At 37.6% G+C, this 17,831-nt stretch overlaps 1 long non-coding RNA gene and 1 pseudogene across 1 annotated transcript; one reads left to right on the top strand and one right to left on the bottom strand.

Moving 5' to 3' along the window:
- Positions 1–279: 279 nt before the first annotated feature.
- Positions 280–14,644, bottom strand: LOC120290649 (annotated as a pseudogene).
- Positions 14,645–16,421: 1,777 nt separating this feature from the next.
- On the top strand, positions 16,422–17,616 carry LOC120290411. The gene is made up of 2 exons (XR_005548395.1): positions 16,422–16,784; positions 17,485–17,616. It is a non-coding gene; the product is annotated as an uncharacterized LOC120290411 (long non-coding RNA).
- Positions 17,617–17,831: the final 215 nt, after the last annotated feature.

The following is a 17,831-nucleotide window of genomic DNA, read 5'->3' as shown; positions in this document are numbered from 1 at the left end:
AGGTGGAATCACCCATGCACTAATCACATATCTCAATCGAATCAACCTATCTCCGGTCTCGATCGATTTTTATGGTGCCATAATGACCCTTACAAATCAACACGGTCGAACAGTTGATTCTTAGTTGAATTCTCAAGTCTATTGCGTTTAGATTCCTTAATTGTTTCCCCAGATAGTCCAGTTATCTTGTGAGTGATCAGCTCAGAGAATAGCATTATTGGCACGTCGATGAAATGCCCGATTTATTTAATCGAAAACGAAATATGAAAATTTAGGCTGTCACAATTTCAATATAGTTGGATATCTTTCTCTCTTCATCCTTGAAAACTCTTCAAGAATGATTTTCAAGAAAGCTTCCAATTTTACCGTTTCAGCAATTGAGCTAAATGACAAGAATGTATTATGCTTCAAGCATGACAACCCAAAATCACAGACTTGCACAACAATAAATTTTAGTGAGGATGCAAATGATATTTTACTGCAAACTTTGATCATCATTCACATTGAAATCACAGAGCACATTACTGATGGAAATTGCATCACATCAGCAAGTTTGGTAAATCTAGAATCATCCACGTCAGGTTTCTATACAAATGTAAGTTCATGTATGGCAGTGAAAAGAGAAAATGAGAAGTCAGAGTCTACAAGAAATAAAGTTCACATGTTATCCTAGAATAAGCTAATACCAGTCAATATCAAGCACATCTAAGGTGCTCACAATGTCGAAAAGAGTATTTGAGAAAAAGAGAAAAAGGCAAGTAAGACGTTAGTAGCACTTAGGAGATGGATGGATGATATGCACACAAGAGAATAGCTTGATTTGCTATTTAAAGAATTGGACAAATGAATAAAAGTGTCAGGCTACGTTAATAAATTTTACGTACTTTTGTTGGAGAAATCTTTCCAGAATATTTTGAAGCTGACAAAACATTTCTATCAGTCTAGTCTGGATATCGACAGTTTAAAGTCTCAAGACTTTGTAATCTCAAGACTCAAGACTATTCTCACTGACAGTCTTTCTAATCCAGTGACGAAGGAAATCCAAAGCCGAAGTATATGGTTGAGGATTCGATCCTATCCTCTGGAAAAGATCCCTTGGTTGGATAATCATTTTGGATTCTTTGATTCTTATCTAAGATCAATTGAAGATTCGATGATCGACGAAACATTCTTGGAATGTTCTATTCTTGGAAACCAAGATCCTGATTGTATGGGCGAACAGGATTGATGGGCTATCATCAGATTCCTTAAATAGCTCGGATGATCTTCTTAATTGATTCCGTCCAACGGGTAGATTGGAGGAATTCCTTTGGTAAGTGCCAACGGCTATGATGGCATAAAGGAGTATAAAAGGAAGACGTTCTAGTTGTTTTAAGTGTGTGATTGATAGAAAAATTCCAGAGTCTGAAGAACCTTGATTGTTAGTCGATATAGTTCGAGCCAAATTGTATATACAGAGAGTGTTTATACTTGGTGATACCTTGAGCGAGTGTAGTAGATCATCTACATCGAGAAATCAAGGAAGATCAACACTGTAACATCTCTTTGTTCATAGTGGAATCCAGCCAATCGGCTGTCAGTGCAGAAGAGTGGACGTAGGCTTGAATCAAGCCGAACCACTATAAACCGCGTGTTCAATTCTCTCTTTCCTTTACTCAGTCTTACAATTGATTTTTTAATCCTTTATCTGTCTAAGTATTGTGCAATCTTCAAGAAAATCTTTATAAACCTATTCACCCCCCTCTAGGTACTCGTACTAGCAATATCAATTGGTATCAGAGTTCGTGTTCTTACTTTATTTGAAGTGTTTTACTTCAGAGTAAAAGATCCATGGCTAGTATGCTAGCACCAGGGCTAGTGGAAGGGCAAAGCAATACCAGACCACCCTACTTTGATGGAAAGGATTACAACATCTGGAAAAACAAGATGAAAGCTTTTCTACGGTCAAAGGATCCTCTGGAATGGGATGTGGTGGAAAGAGGAATTACTCCTCTTTTGCATCGCATCCGAAAGAGGGAAATAAACTGTTGATATCAGCGGAATGTCTCAAGAAGAGATAAACAAGAGACAAGCACTCGATGCAAAAGCAATTTACTATTTATATTGTGCTTTATCACCAACTGAATATAACAGAATATCTTCTTGTGTCATAGCAAAAGAAGTCTGGGACAGATTACATATCACTTATGAAGGGACAGACCGAGTGAAGGAGACCAGAATTAACATTCTCCTTGGTCAATATGAAGCCTTCAAAATGAAACCAGGAGAATCTATAACCGACATGTTTAGCGTTTTACAGAAATTGTCAATGGCCTTGAAAATCAAGGACAGAAAATTTCTGATCCTATGAAGGTGAACAAACTGCTGCGTGGACTCTCCAAGGATTGGAATCATATAAAGACTTCAATAAGAGAGACGCAAAGAATTATGCCATTATCTGTAGACGAGCTGATTGGAACTCTTCAGTCTTACGAAGTGGAACGAATTAATGAAGATGAAGATCCAAGAGGTAAGAAATCCATTGCATTAAAATCTAACGATGATTCTGATGATACAGACTCTGAAGAAGATCTGGACGATGAGGAGCTTGCTCTAATGATTAGAAAGTTCAGAAAGCTGAATAGAAAAGGAAGAAGGTTCAACTCAAGGAAACAAAGTCTTCAGAAACAGCAAACCAAGTTTGTTGAGGAACCAAACAAAGATGTAGTTTGCTTCGAATGTAAGAAAAAGGGACACATCAGACCAAATTGTCCTCTCCTGAAGAAGAAGAGAGGAAAAGCTGAAAAGTCTCGAAAAGCTCTCAAAGCCGAAACTTGGAGCGATACAGAGTGTGAAGAAAGTGATGAGGAATATGCCAACCTGTGTCTGATGGCACAATCAGACTTAGACAGTGAATTTGAGGTAAGTGATTATAAAATCCCTGTCAAAGTCTCTAAATACATTGATGAACTATGTTTTAGTCTTAAGACTTCTCTCAAAAAGATTTTCGAACTTAAAAAGGAAAACTCAGTTTTAAAACAAAAGGAAAATATTTTAGAAGAAAAAGTGAAAATTTTAGACTTGAATGTTTCTACTCTTAAGGAGAATGAAGATAAACTTTCAAAAGAAAATACTTTCTTAAAAACTGACTAATCAAATATTTCAAAGAAATTTTCAATAGGGTCTGAAAAACTTGAAAAAGTTCTTTCAGTCCAAAGACCTTACTTCAATAAGTCCGGGTTTAGGTATGACAGCGAAACAATTCCTTTGATTGATTTTCCAAAAGTAAAAGAAAGAATTAAGAAAAGACCGTCAAAAGAGGCTTACAAAAATCATTTCGAGAAAGTCTTTGTAAAGTCCGTAGGTCGAAATGCTCTAAGGTGTTCAAAGTGTAACAAATCGGGATCATTTTGAAAAAGAGTGTCCTATGGTTTAGAAGCCTGTTAAGAAAGTATGGCCTAGTAATGCTCATTCTACTAACGCCAAAGGACCCAAGAAAATTTGGGTACCAAAGAAAGCTTGAGACTCTCTTTTGAATGCAGGTCTCGTCAAAAGAAAGTTAAGTGGTATCTTGACAGCGGATGTTCAAGACACATGACGGGGAGACTCAAATTGCTTCATAAAGCTTGTTCAAGTGAATGGTGGAAAAGTTTCATTTGGAGGAAACATCAAAGGAAGCATTGTGGGATTTGGAACTGTGAAAATTGGAAATCTCACAATAAGCAATGTCTCTCTAGTGGAAGGACTCAACTACAATCTTCTAAGCATTAGCCAATTGTGTGATCTTTGGTTTCAAGATCTCCTTTCAAGAAGGCATATGTTCTGGAATTAGCAAAGACTCAACTCAGTCTTTCATGGGTCGAAGGCATGGAAATATCTACCTCCTTGATGTAAAACCAAATGAAGCACAATGCCTAATCTCAATTCAAGATGAAGCAGTCTTATGGCACGAGAGAAAGCTTGGCCATGTCAACATGAAACAATTAGCCAAAATCTCATCAAAGAAGCTTGTTCGAGGTCTACCTAAATTGCCATACCAAAAGTCTGATTCATGCACTCCATGCATTCTGGGAAAGCAGAACCCAGAGCATTGGAGATGAAGGCATCTTCCTTGGATATTCTACATCAAGCAAGGCCTACAGAGTCTATAACAAGAAAAGCCAGTCGGTGGAGGAATCAATGAATGTCAAATTCCAAGACTCAATGCAAGATGAATCCAGCCAGACTCAGTATGAAGAGTCTGAACCCACTCCAGACCTTCCAACACTTACAACTCAAGAAGCATCTCAGTCTCTGGAAGTCCAACATCAAAAAACTCATGAAGATTCAAATAAAGAAAGAGATCATCAACCAGGCAGATCAACCAGTAACTGGAAGCATAAATCCAGTCATCCCAAAGATCTCATTATTGGCGAAATCAATGAAGGAAAAGTCGTACGAAACAAAGCAAGACTCGTGGCCAAAGGATATTCGCAAGAAGAAGGAATAGACTATGATGAGACTTACGCTCCGGTAGCAAGGTTAGAAGCTATTCGTCTATTACTTGCGTTTGCTTGTTATAAAAATTTCAGGTTATTCCAAATGGACGTCAAAAGTGCATTCCTAAATGGATTCATCCATGAGGAAGTTTATGTGGAACAACCACCTGGGTTTGAAGACCCAAAGAAACCAGACTCAGTCTTGACTGAAAAAGGCATTGTATGGTTTAAAGCAAGCACCTCGAGCTTGGTACGACAGACTAAGTAAGTTTTTATTACATAATGGTTTTGTCAAAGGTAAAGTAGATACTACTTTGTTTATCAAAAAGGAAAACAAAAGCTTTTTACTTGTTCAAATATATGTGGACGATATTATTTTTGGATCACCAAATGAAAGTCTATGCAAGAAATTTTCTAAGTCTATGCGGTATGAGTTTGAAATAAGTATGATGGGAGAGTTAACATTCTTTCTTGGACTCCAAGTGAAACAAATGAAGGAAGGAACTTTTATTAATCAAGAAAAATATGCGAATGATCTTGTCAAAAGGTTTGGATTGGAAAAGTGCAAAAGACCGACATACCAATGTCATGTTCTCGAGAAGATAGACAAGGATGAAGAAGGGAAGAAAGTAGATCAAAAGCTGTACAGGAGCATGATCGGTTCACTTCTTTATTTTACTGCTTCTAGACCTGATATTTTGTTGAGTGTTTGCATTTGTGCTAGGTTTCAATCAGATCCTAGAGAATCCCATCTCAGTGCTGCAAAACATATTATCAAATATGTTGCCTCATCTTCAAGCATCGGTCTCAGTATTCCAAGAAGGGAGACTTTAATCTTCTAGGATACTCGAGATGCGGATCTGGCCGGTTGCGAGTCGATAGAAAAAGCACTTACGGAACTTGTCAACCGCTTGGAAACAGGATGGTGTCTTGGTTTTCGAGGAAGCAAAGCACCGTAGCTCTCTCAACGACAGAAGCAGAGTATGTAGCTCTTGGAAGCTGCTGTTCGCAAATTCTATGGATAAAACAACAGCTACAAGACTTTGGGATTGAAGACTCATGCACAAAAATCAGATGTGACAACACCAGTGCGATCAATCTCACCAAAAATCCAATCCTTCATTCAAGAGCAAAGCATATTGAGATTCGACATCACTTCATTAGAGATCATATTCAAAATGGAGAAATCTCGATTCAATTTGTTGATTCAAAGAGTCAACTAGCGATATATTCACAAAGCCTTTGGAGAAAAATCAATTCGACTTTATCCGTTCAAGACTCAACATTTTGAAGCTTGAAGAAGTTAAAGTCTAGAGACTCACCAACTCTAAGACTCTAATCTTTCAGACTTTAAATCCTCGAGACTCGGACATTCGTGGCTATAGGCGTAAGTTGTATTTTATCTAAAAGGTACGAATTTTCGTTTAGTTATTTTATCTAAACTCGAAAAGGTACGATCTTTCGTTCGGTTATTCTATAATCCTCGTGAAATTTGAAGACTTGTCTTTTTTTAAAAAAAAAAGGAATAATTTTGGCAGTTATTGATTTTGAAAGAAGTGTTCGTACACTTTCCTTGCACCGATTGAACTTCCCTTTCAAAACTGAGTTATATATATACAGTTTTTCTTTTCCCAATCTTCAAAACCCTAAAAGGCACTCTCCTCCCGATACTGTTTCTACTGCTTGTTCGTCGTCGAGAAAGTGGTCATTTTTCTTGGGAAAGCAAGTGAAGGAATCTTCCAATCGACAAAGAAAGATGTCTTCTTCGAGGAAATCATCAAGAATCGCAAGCAGGGGACCACAAAGAATGGAGAAGGGACCGACTCACTTCGATCTCACGAGGAAGAAGACTTAACAAGTCAGCGACAAAGTCCGATTCGCTCTCATCCACGTCATTCAACGCCTCCTGGCCCACAAGGTGCAAGTCATCTTTTGGAAGAAGAGATAATCGAGGATGCCGACCCAGTAAGAGTCCAAAAACCCTCCTTTATCTATAAACTTTATCGTGCGTTGAAAAGCACCGGTACTCCATTGCAATATATAGATGACTTCCTTAAGGACAAAAATTATGGAAATGAGTATCTTTTTCTGAGGAAAATGGAGGAATTGGGAATTGCCCCGAAAGGAAAAGCAGAGGACGCACTTGCGAACATTCCAAGTGATCCTCGTATGCCAGGACAAAATTTAATTGAAGGGAACGATGATGACAGAATGTTCCTTGAATTTCAACCGAAAATGGGAGTGGCACCAAAGGTGAAAGGAAATCGGATGGATTTGTTCAAATCCAAGGATCGGGAAAAAGTGTATTTCAGGCTGTTGAAAGAGGGTGATAAACCTAGAAGTGTCGATTTTGACTTCCGGACGCCATCAACATGAACTTAAGAGAAAAGTTGAATTTGTTTCAACTTGAGAATTTTTGCTCGACTCTACGGACGGGTATGCTCATCGGCCGCTTATTTCTATTCAAATCTTAGCTTTCTAGATGCGAATAGAATTTCATTCAGTGTACGAGACCAAGTCTACGTGGTAGATGTGAATATGTTGGCGGACATAGTTGGAGTTGAACGAGGACGTTATCTACCAATCAAAGTCTCACCTACTCGTACTACTCACGGAACTTGTCAAAGATAGGAACGCAGAGAAGAAAGTTACCTATTCAGGATGAATGCCATCAACATTGTGCTTCATAAGATTGTAATCAACTGTCTCAAACCGAAGTCTACGTCAAAGACTTTCGTGTCTCTTTTTCGAAGCAAAGTTGATGTACGCGATCAACTCGGGACGGAAGTTCTCTCTCCCGCACACTATTCTCTTCCATATGTACAGAGCAATGTCGAAAGACAAAGGACAATTGCCTTATCCTGATGCAGTGACCAAGATCTTCAGACACATGAATATTGAACCGCCACAAACACTTTGTGTTCAACCGTGTGATAAGATGGTGGTAGGTTTGAAGATGTTAACGAAGATGCGTCTGCAAGAACTTTTCAAGGCAATGGAGAAATTCAGAATGAAATCTCCAGTTCAGTCTACTTCAAAGAGAAAAGGAAAGGAAGCCATTGGTGCCCCATCGAAAAAGAAGAAAAGAACTCTCATCCTGGAGGATGAAGATCCTACTATCCATGCACTGACAAGAACCAGACGTTCTGTGTCTCAGCCGACAGAACTTCAGAAGAAACAGAGAGAAGAAGAAGAGCAAACCAAGAGCAGAGAAGAAGAAGAGCAGAGAGAGAAGGAGAAAGAAGCTGAAGAAGAGAAAGAAAAGTCTGCTGCTGAATCTGGAGAGAAAGGGAAATCGAGCATGATCATCACTCTTCCCCTTTGGATGTCCTAGAGACGGGGAGTTGGCGAGCAAGAAAGGTCCACACCTCATCTTTGCCGATAGTGAAGGTCCAAGACAATCTCCAGCAGACCCGGAAGAATTTCAGGCTTCTCAATTGCACAGAGAGAAGAAGGTGATACGTCGACACTAAATCTGCAAGACTATACAGAAACGCCATCGTCTACATTTACTCCATCTGAGAAAGCTCATGCCAGTACACAAACGGACAATTCTGCAGATTTTCATCGCATCATGGATATTCTTCTGGAAATGCGTGCCGGATATATGCTCGGATTTGTGAAATTCAAGCCATGAAGAATGCTGGACAAGCATCTTGGTCACCTGGAGGACAAGATGAAAGACCTCACTCTGCAACTTCAAGCCAATGCCAAAGGAGAGGAGGTAGCTCATCTAAGGGAGGACTTGAGGAGGCTAGAAGGCGTAGTCCAGTCAATGGGAGATTTCCAGATCGTGCGCATTCCCAAGCAGACATGACTCCTTTCTCACTCTTTTTAATGATGACAAAAAGGGGGAGAACCAATTTGAACCAACAATTTTTAAAAAACTTTGACTTTTGTGGTTATGTTTATTTTTTAGTATGACTTGAGAACTTGAACTTGGGTGTGAATTTAGATTTGACTGAATTGGTGTGGATTTTGATGCTTTTGGTTACATTTATATCAAGTATTGTTATATGGTATTACTCATGAAAGACTAACCAATTTGCTGTGGATGCAGAGTCTGGTTGTTTTATTAATCTTTATGAGTTAGCCATATTGCTTGAGAAATGTTTTTGCAGGTCAAAGTTGTTCAAATCTACAAGAAAGTTTTGTCATCATCAAAAAGGGGGAGATTGTTGGAGAAATCTTTCCAGAATATTTTGAAGCTGACAAAACATTTCTATCAGTCTAGTCGGATATCGGCGGTTTAAAGTCTCAAGACTTTGTAATCTCAAGACTCAAGACTCAAGACTCAAGACTATTCTCACTGACAGTCTTTCTAATCCAGTGACGAAGGAAATCCAAAGCCGAAGTATATGGTTGAGGATTCGATCCTATCCTCTGGAAAAGATCCCTTGGTTGGATAATCATTTCGGATTCTTTGATTCTTATCTAAGATCAATTGAAGATCCGATGATCGACGAAACATTCTTGGAATGTTCTATTCTTGGAAACCAAGATCCGATTGTATGGGCGAACAGGATTGATGGGCTATCATCGAGATTCCTTAAATAGCTCGGATGATCTTCTTAATTGATTCCGTCCAACGGGTAGATTGGAGGAATTCCTTTGGTAAGTGCCAACGGCTATGATGGCATAAAGGAGTATAAAAGGAAGACGTTCTAGTTGTTTTAAGTGTGTGATTGATAGAAAAATTCCAGTCTCGAAGAACCTTGATTGTTAGTCGATATAGTTCGAGCCAAATTGTATACACAGAGTGTTTATACTTGGTGATACCTTGAGCGAGTGTAGTAGATCATCTACATCGAGAAATCAAGGAAGATCAACACTTTGTAACATCTCTTTGTTCATAGTGGAATCCAGCCAATCGGCTGTCGGTGCGAAGAGTGGACGTAGGCTTGAATCAAGCCGAACCACTATAAACCGCGTGTTCAATTCTCTCTTTCCTTTACTCAGTCTTACGATTGATTTTTTAATCCTTTATCTGTCTAAGTATTGTGCAATCTTCAAGAAAATCTTTATAAACCTATTCACCCCCCTCTAGGTACTCGTACGAGCAATATCAACTTTGACGATCTAGTTTTTGTCAACAAGAAGATTTGGTGATTTCAAATCTCGATGAACTATTGTTGGGACACTTGTATCCAAGCAATTCATTCCCCGTGCCTGTAAAATTTGCATAAGCACTTAAATCGATATCAGAAAAGCAAATCTCTATATCTCCAACAACAGAGAGAAGGGAGACCAATTGTTTCATACCAAATCAAGGGCCGTTTTTATCCTGCGTTTCTCATTAAAATGACAGTGAGGACGATGTATAATACTATACAAGCTTCCCCCGGAGAAGTAAACAAAAGTAGATAGATGAGCCGCATCCCCCTAAAAACAAGTGATGTCATTCCCATACTACCAAGGTTTTTTAAGGTACAAAAAATTGTACCTTGGAAGATACTCCATAATGATAAAAAGATGTTGAGGATGGACCACAGCACCCATGAAAAGAACAACATTTGGATGACGCAGTCTACGGATCATCTGCACCTTGGAACAGAAGAAGAAGACACATTGTCAGTTATCTTCCTAGATATATTTGAAAGCATTTGTTGACTCATTGCTCTGATTGGTCATCATTTCTTTCCTTGCTAAATAAGCAAATTAAGCAAACAAATTAATCGTTGAACACAACTATTTCCATAGACGTGGATAGATCATGGAATCCATGAAAAGTATGACACTCTGATGACACTGTCTACGCATTATCAGTAACCTTGGCACAGAAGAAAAAAAGCGCGGTGCATAGTCATTTATCTTACAGTTGCTGGATAAACGGGGAAAGCATTTCTTTGTCCTCAGTTTTATTCTTGCTCAAAATGCAAATCAATTACTAAACACACTAATTCATCAGCTTCCAAAATACATACAGATACACATAAACTAAACTGAACTTGTGATCTGTGGATCTTTCTCTTTTGTTTTCAACTATCAGACTTCATGTGTCATTCAGATCTTATGTAAAGAACATTAATTTAATGTCTCGGCATTATACAGATCACCAAAAAAAGCATACCAAATCACCAACTCTATGCCAACATCAACAAAGCAACGTTGCCCCTTTTCTCCTGTAATATTTCTGACAATGCAGAATGCACAGTGCGATAAGGTAGTCTTACTGTGAAACTCATGTCTATTAAGCGGCCGCGCTGTTCTTTCCTTTACACTGTTCAACCATGTTTTATTCTTTACAAGTTTTGAGTTCTCAATAAATCTAGAAGATTTTGTCACCAAAAAAAAAAAAAAAAGAACTAGAAGATAAAAAGCACAAATGAAAGACCTATCGATAGCTTACTTCTCGTCTGAAGTTATCCAAAGCAGCACCTGAGAGATCCTGATCCAGAAATTTCTTCACAGCCACCTCCAGGTGAACGAGCAAGACTCAAAGATGGATTGCAATTTATCTTAGGTCTCATGATGAATTATAGATTTTAAATATTAAGAGCACATCAACAAGTATTTTGCAAAAGGAAATGTCTAAATTGCAAAGTACTGATAATAAGTGCAAAAAATTCTTTCGAAAATGTTAAAAAGAGAGAGAGCCATCTGCTGCTTCTCTTTCCATTTCTTGATATTTAAGAGTATATAAAACCACAACAATGACAAACTTAAACAACCCAGTGTTTAAAGTGCTTCTACCAAATGGATGGGGTTCGATTGATTCGCAGACTAACAATATACAAAAAGACTTTGCAACAGCCTATTCATTGTGACTATTTGTACAAAAATCTTCATTCTTCACAATGAGAATTCGATTACATCCAGAGAACCTGCAACTCTTTACCGAAGAGCTAAACATGGAAGCAGAATCTTGACAGCACCTACTAACAGAGTAGCAAGGGGGCCAAAAGTAAAACTCCCTTTTTGCTTATCCAAAGTACGAAAGAGAGAGTAGCAAGACGAGGCCATGAACGAGCAACGAGGAATTAGTTATTATGGTCGGCACCAGTCCAACAAGTCATGTGCGTATGTCAAGTTACCAATTCTGAAGCTTTTTTTACCAACCCAGGTTGAAATTCCAGATTTTGATACCATATCTGATGTCACTATTACACAAACTAGCTGCCTAGTCTAAAAATCTAAAACGTTAGCACAAAAGCAGGACACTGAAGTACTAACCGTCATTTCTTTTGACTGAAAAGACTACATGTCAAATTCAAGGAGGATCTTTTGCTTAAAAGTAGTCATATAAAAGGAGTCCATGGACACATTCCATAAATTCAAACAAATATAAGTCAGCCAAAAATAAAGGAACTCTTCAATTAACTAATGCAATGCCAATTCTTGATTTGTAGGAATTTAGAAATATTTGAAACCGACCTTGCCATTCCAGTAAGCATGATAGACCTCTCCATAAGAGCCTGTTTGAAAGACGATGAAATGGGATAAAATTTCTAACATAATAAACAGTAAATGCAATTCAATGAGAAAACGTTGCAGTACATCCTATAATAACTACTGCAATTATGCTTACATTCGGATTGCCGTAAAGAACTTTCTATCAGAAGGCATGCACTTCTTGTTACATGGCAGCTAGCCATGAGCATATTAGGCAGTAAAATGGCGATAAAGCATATCTCACAGTACTAGACAAATTTCACCAAAAATGCAACAATAGCATCAATATATATGAATTCATGAGTCTTGCTCTTTGAGCTAATGTGTGGACCTGCATAAGGACATGAATAGAATCTATCCAACTAGGGACTTAATCAAAGCAATACCTAGTCCAATCCTTTCACCAATGACCAAATGTTCCCATTGAATCTCATCACCAACATCAACATCATCAACTTTATTGGTATTACTATCGAATTGATGCACTGGGCCCTTTTGAATTCTTTAACATGAAGTTTGTATTCGTGAATCTGTCATTAGTGCACTTTTTCGGGTCAGGAAAAGAATTTTCATGACCACCACATTTGCTCGGAAAGTCTGCTATGCCATGTTGCAAATTCTCCAGAGTCCTAAGAGGGTCTTCCCTGATGTGGGCATTCAAGCGCTCTTCACAAGGCATTGTATTACACTGGCCTGTGCTACACCCCAACATCAAACTATTCTTACTGAAAGGATTCCAGTGACTACTCTCTTTGATCAACTGATTTGTAACAATACCATCACAAATAAACCCATGCCAACATTTGCCAATCAATACATGACCTCCTCTTTTGAGAATTATTAAATCTTCTTTTTATCAAAAATGTCAGATGTGGTATTTTTTGTCACTTCATATGTGCACTCAACAAAGAAATGGGGAGAAAGAAATAAGATATCACAATCGTACGAAGAAGAACACGTATAGTGACATCCCAATATCAAATATTAAGATCATGAACTAGTCGCCTCACTCTTTTAGTATATACGTCATTCCTCATGTTAATATCCTCAAACCGTCCTGAGGATTATCAGAGAAAATATCATCCAAGACCGATTCTTGAAAGATAACGAGAGTCCCATCCATATAACACTTGACACAATTCGGATAAACTCCTCAAGTTTTAGAAAATAGAAATTCAACCACCGCAATCGTTTAAAGTTTTAAACCATCGTAGAACTGTAAGTCTAGCTTTCAACCTTTTAGCATGCTTCTAGTGTCAAATTGCAAATATCTATCGAAAGAAGCCCGGTTTGGGAAGTCTAGTTCATCGAGCCCAACTTTTAGGACCCGACTCGATCTCCTCTTTTCTTTGTGTTATTGATCCCGGTTTGATGGATTCCCTTCTTCCTAGCTCTATATTCGATCCGAATACTCCGAGGAAAGAGAGGATTCTGGGGAAAAGAGGGTTAGGTTTGAGTGCTAAGGATGGGATCGAATGGATTTAGGAGAAGGATTGGATTTTAAGGAAGATCGAAGTGAAAAGGAAGTAAATCTTGCCTTCGATTTGAAGAAATTCGACGTAAAATGGAGTGGGTGATGAAGATTCGAGTGAATGAAGGTTGGAGGTAAGTGAGATTCGTGGATTTAGAGAGACAAGTCGTGATTTTACAAATAACTAATAAAGAATATGCAGCAAACAAAAGTTAACCTAAAATCGCTCAATATTCACCATTTTTATTTTACCCAAGGGCTTAATAAAACTATCCGATTTTTAATTATTGGTCTCCACAAACTCAACCGCGAGAATGTTGAATTAGATTTTTGCACAAGTTAGATAGTCAAACCAAGTGGGAACATCTTCTTCTTTTTTAACATTTATTTCATAATCACACAATTGATGTTTCACCCACGAAATTTCAGCACAATAACTATCTGTGACAACAAATGTGACTTCTGTCGTCTAAATAGCAATTGAAATTCTTTGGGATCCGTGTGCTAGAAATCTTAAAATTTGTTGTGAGTTCTGAAAATTTCAAAAAACACAATCAATTTCTAAAATTTATTAAATCAATACAATCAAATGTGGAAACATTATTTTTTACCGTCAAATTGCTTTTTCTGTGAAAAAGAAGGAGGAGGAGGGTATATAAAAATCAAATGAATAAAATAACAAGTAAAAAATAAAAAGGGTGCTTAAATTGCTTTAATCCATCGTTATGCCTCAGCCCACCAGACCAAGATCATTCAAGTTCGAATGTCAATTTAATTTCACGAGGAATTCGTCCGGCGAGCTTCTAAAAAAATCTGCCGCAGTTCAGATCATCTTTCTTGGCTGTTCTATTCCAGCGCCCGATCACTCACGAAATCCAGTCGAAGCTAGAGCCCCCGCGCTCCAGGTCTATCACCATCACTACCAGTCTACCAGTCCTTTTCGCCGGAGAGGAAGTCGAGCGAAAAAGAGATTTCTGCTCCCTCTCGGACCTTTCTTCACTGAAGCATCCAGACTCCAAGAACGAGAATACTCTTTTGGATACTCTCGATTGAACCTACGACATCGACTCCACTCCAATCTTCGGCCGCCTCAAACATTCGAATCTCCGTCGACCGAGGCGCCTCCATCTCTGGTGGCTTCGAGCTCAGCCAGGTCGGAGAGATGAAACGGAGTATTGACAGAAAGATGCCGAAGTCGCGGCCGATCGAAGCCGCTCCTCCTGAGCTTCACTGATCGCATCTCCCTGTTCTGCTCTGTTTGTTGTCGGAGATCTCGAAGTGCCTTGCCCTCACGTAATCCTCCTTTGTCAGGTCCAATCATCATCGGTGACGCGCCCAGGACTCTGTCTTGTAAGTTCAGCAGCCGATCGCGACTGCAATCGCACATCATCAAGGTAAAATTGTTACTGTTTGTGTGAAAATCGCCCACGATTTAGGTTATATTAAGGATTTAATCTTGCTCCGATGTTGTTCTGATGATCTAAAAGTGAATCGTCGATTCATATTAGCGTACAAACTCCTTGATCAAAATGCGTATCACGTGTTTGATGAAATGTTCGAACCAGATCCGGATGTGTTTCTATTAAATCATTGAGCCAAAAGTCGTAATGTATCAACTCAACTCATTCTTGAGTTATTGAGACCTCATTTTGACCGCTTTATTTGGAATACGATGCTCATTCAATTATTGAATTGGTGTTATGATTCTCATGTTGGAAATTGCGTCTTGATTTCTCTGGTCTGAGTTGAGTCTTCTATACGAATGGAGTTCAGTGTTAGAATCGTTGCTTACATGATCAGATTTTTCTATTATATCTCATTTTGTATAATCCATTTTCGGTATTACTCGACGTGGAGTGCGGGACACCTGGAGTCCATAACTTTCTGGCAAGGGACACTTAAGTGCCATAACTTTAAAGTGGTACACTTAAGTGCCATCATCGAGTAAAATGGGACACTTAAGTGCCACTCCGGCGAAAATCCGGCCAAATGGGCTGACGTTGCGACTTTCCGGCGAGCTCGGTCCCCCAAACGGCGTCGTTTTGCATCGACGTGGCGGAGAAAATGCAAAAACGACGCCGTTTCGCGTCTACGTGTAAATAATAGTATATAAATTAATTAAATTAGATTTAAAATATTCAAAAAATTTAAAAAAATAAGAAAAATTTAAAATTTTTTTAAAAATTAAGAAAAATTTTAAAAATTAAGAAAATTTAAAAAATTAAAAAAATTAAGAAAAATTTTAAAAATGTTAAAATTTTTAAAATTTTAAAAAATAAGAAAAATTAAAAAAATTAAAAAAATTAAGAAAATTTTAAAAACTTTTAAAAACTTTTAAAAAATTTAAAAATTTTAAAAAATTAAGAAAATTTTAAAAAAATTTAAAAAAATTAAGAAAATATAATTTTTTTAAATTAAGAAAATTTTAATTTTTTTTAATTTAAGAAAATTTTAAATTTTTTAAAAATTAAGAAATTTTTAAAAAATTAAAATTAAAAAATTATAAAAAGTGGGGAGTGGGAGGCCGAATGGGGCGGCTCCCTTGCCGACACCGCCGGCTCCTCACCGCCGCCACCTCCGCCGCCGCCGCCTCCCTCCCCCCTTTTTTTAATTTTTAAATTTTTTTAAATTTTCTTATTATTATTTTTAAATTTTTAAATTTTTTAAATTTTATTATTTTCTTAAATTTTTTTATTTTTTTAAAAAAATTTAAATTTTTTTTAAATTTTTAAATTTTTTTTAAAATTTTTTAAAATTAAAATTTTTAAATTTTCTTATTTTTAAAATTTTTTAATTTTTAAAATTAAAATTTTTAAAATTTTCTTTTTTTAAAAAGTTTTAAAATTTTTAAAATTAAAACTTTTAATTTTTTTAATTTTTTTTAATTTTTATCTTTGATTTGGAGCTCCGGCGAGCCACGTAGGCAAAAAATAATAATAAAATATTGCCACGTAGGATTTCCGGCAAGAGTCGCCGGAGGTGGCACTTAAGTGTCCCACTCGAAAAAAAAAGTGGCACTTAAGTGTACCGTTTTAAAGTTATGGCACTTAAGTGTCCGTCGTGCCAAGTTATGGCGCTTGTGGTGTACTTCTGCCCTCTGACGTGTCATCACTGTGTATGTGGTGTGGCCGGCGAACGATGGCAACCTCGATCTTTAGGCTGGTGATCGATCGAGAGCTTGTCTCTTGAAATAGAAGCTCGGAGAAGTTCATTGACTGTGCTTGACAGGGCCACAATAATAAGCATGGACTCTCTATCCTTCTCTCTGCATTTGGTTGTCTTCATTCCATGTGCTTCTTCTTTGCTGTCCATCATTCACATCTTTGGTTATTGCTCTGTGTTTGGGGCCCTGCCAGCACGAAGTCGAGGGTGTACGGCAGCAACCGGTGAAACTCCTGCTCTTTCCGCATCTGCATTGTTCTCAGCTTGAAAGGTTTGAGTATGGGTATATCCATGTAAACTTGGTAAGGAAAGATCAATTCAGTACGACCGTACAAGCGAACTCTTCTTTGTCTATTCTTTCTGGTTTTAGTTTTCCCTTGCTACCCTGAGTTGGTTTTATGGTGTGATCGCATTTGGAAAGATTGAGGTCCTGAATATTTTAATTCCCAAAAAGAAAAGAAAAAAAAAATTGTAGTAGCTGCAGTTCTTTGGGGAATTATTGATTGCTTTAGGGGAATTGATGTCTAGCGATTTGTGAAACCTTTGCTTAACATTTGCTTTTCTTCAGTCCTTCTACCAAAACCCCTCTGGCATGTGACGAAGCTATATCAATATGATCTCTTACCTTAGCATTTTTATGGATACAGAAACTCATTCGATTAATCGAAGCTAGGGATTAAACCGAAGTTTTAATTTGATATTAATTCATAATAGGGATGTGCGTTTTGTGTTCTGTTTTGCAACCTGGACGTTTATTCATATAGCTGATACTTGCGTGTGCTTCATAAAATGAGTGGGCAATGAATGAGTGTTAATAATACATGTCAATTTTGAAAGAAATAGAACCATTGTCACGTTTGATCATGCTGGAATGAAACTTGGATTTGCTGACTTATCTAATTGAAGCTCAATTTCGATTCATCGTGATGTCATTTTTATCATATGAATGAGTATGATGACCTAGTAGACTGTCATGGTGAATTGGTGATAATTTTTCAACAGATAACCATGTTGTTTTGCCTTGAACATGCTGGATATGGGCTGTCATCACTATTCCTTTGCTGGTCATTCCTTTTTCCGTGTAGACTGAATTCATTTGAAGCCCCATCTAAGTGCTGTTCTAATTAGCCGTGATGCGGTGTTTGTATGTTGATGATTTCTTAATCATTGGGCATGTTTCTTACCAATTGCTTTCATTGAGGTAATGCTGAAATTCATGGAGTATCTTAGTGAAGATTTGATTCACAGGAGGGACCGAGAATAAGAGAAGGAAACGAATTAAAAATCTTGAAAATAAGAAATGGAAAATTTGTTAGATTTTGGTATTAGAATTAAATCAGAATTAGTTT

This window comes from Eucalyptus grandis, chromosome 2 (assembly GCF_016545825.1).
Source record: "Eucalyptus grandis isolate ANBG69807.140 chromosome 2, ASM1654582v1, whole genome shotgun sequence".
In the NCBI taxonomy this organism is placed as follows: Eukaryota; Viridiplantae; Streptophyta; class Magnoliopsida; order Myrtales; family Myrtaceae; genus Eucalyptus; species Eucalyptus grandis.
This window is presented reverse-complemented; position numbering and strand designations above follow the sequence as displayed.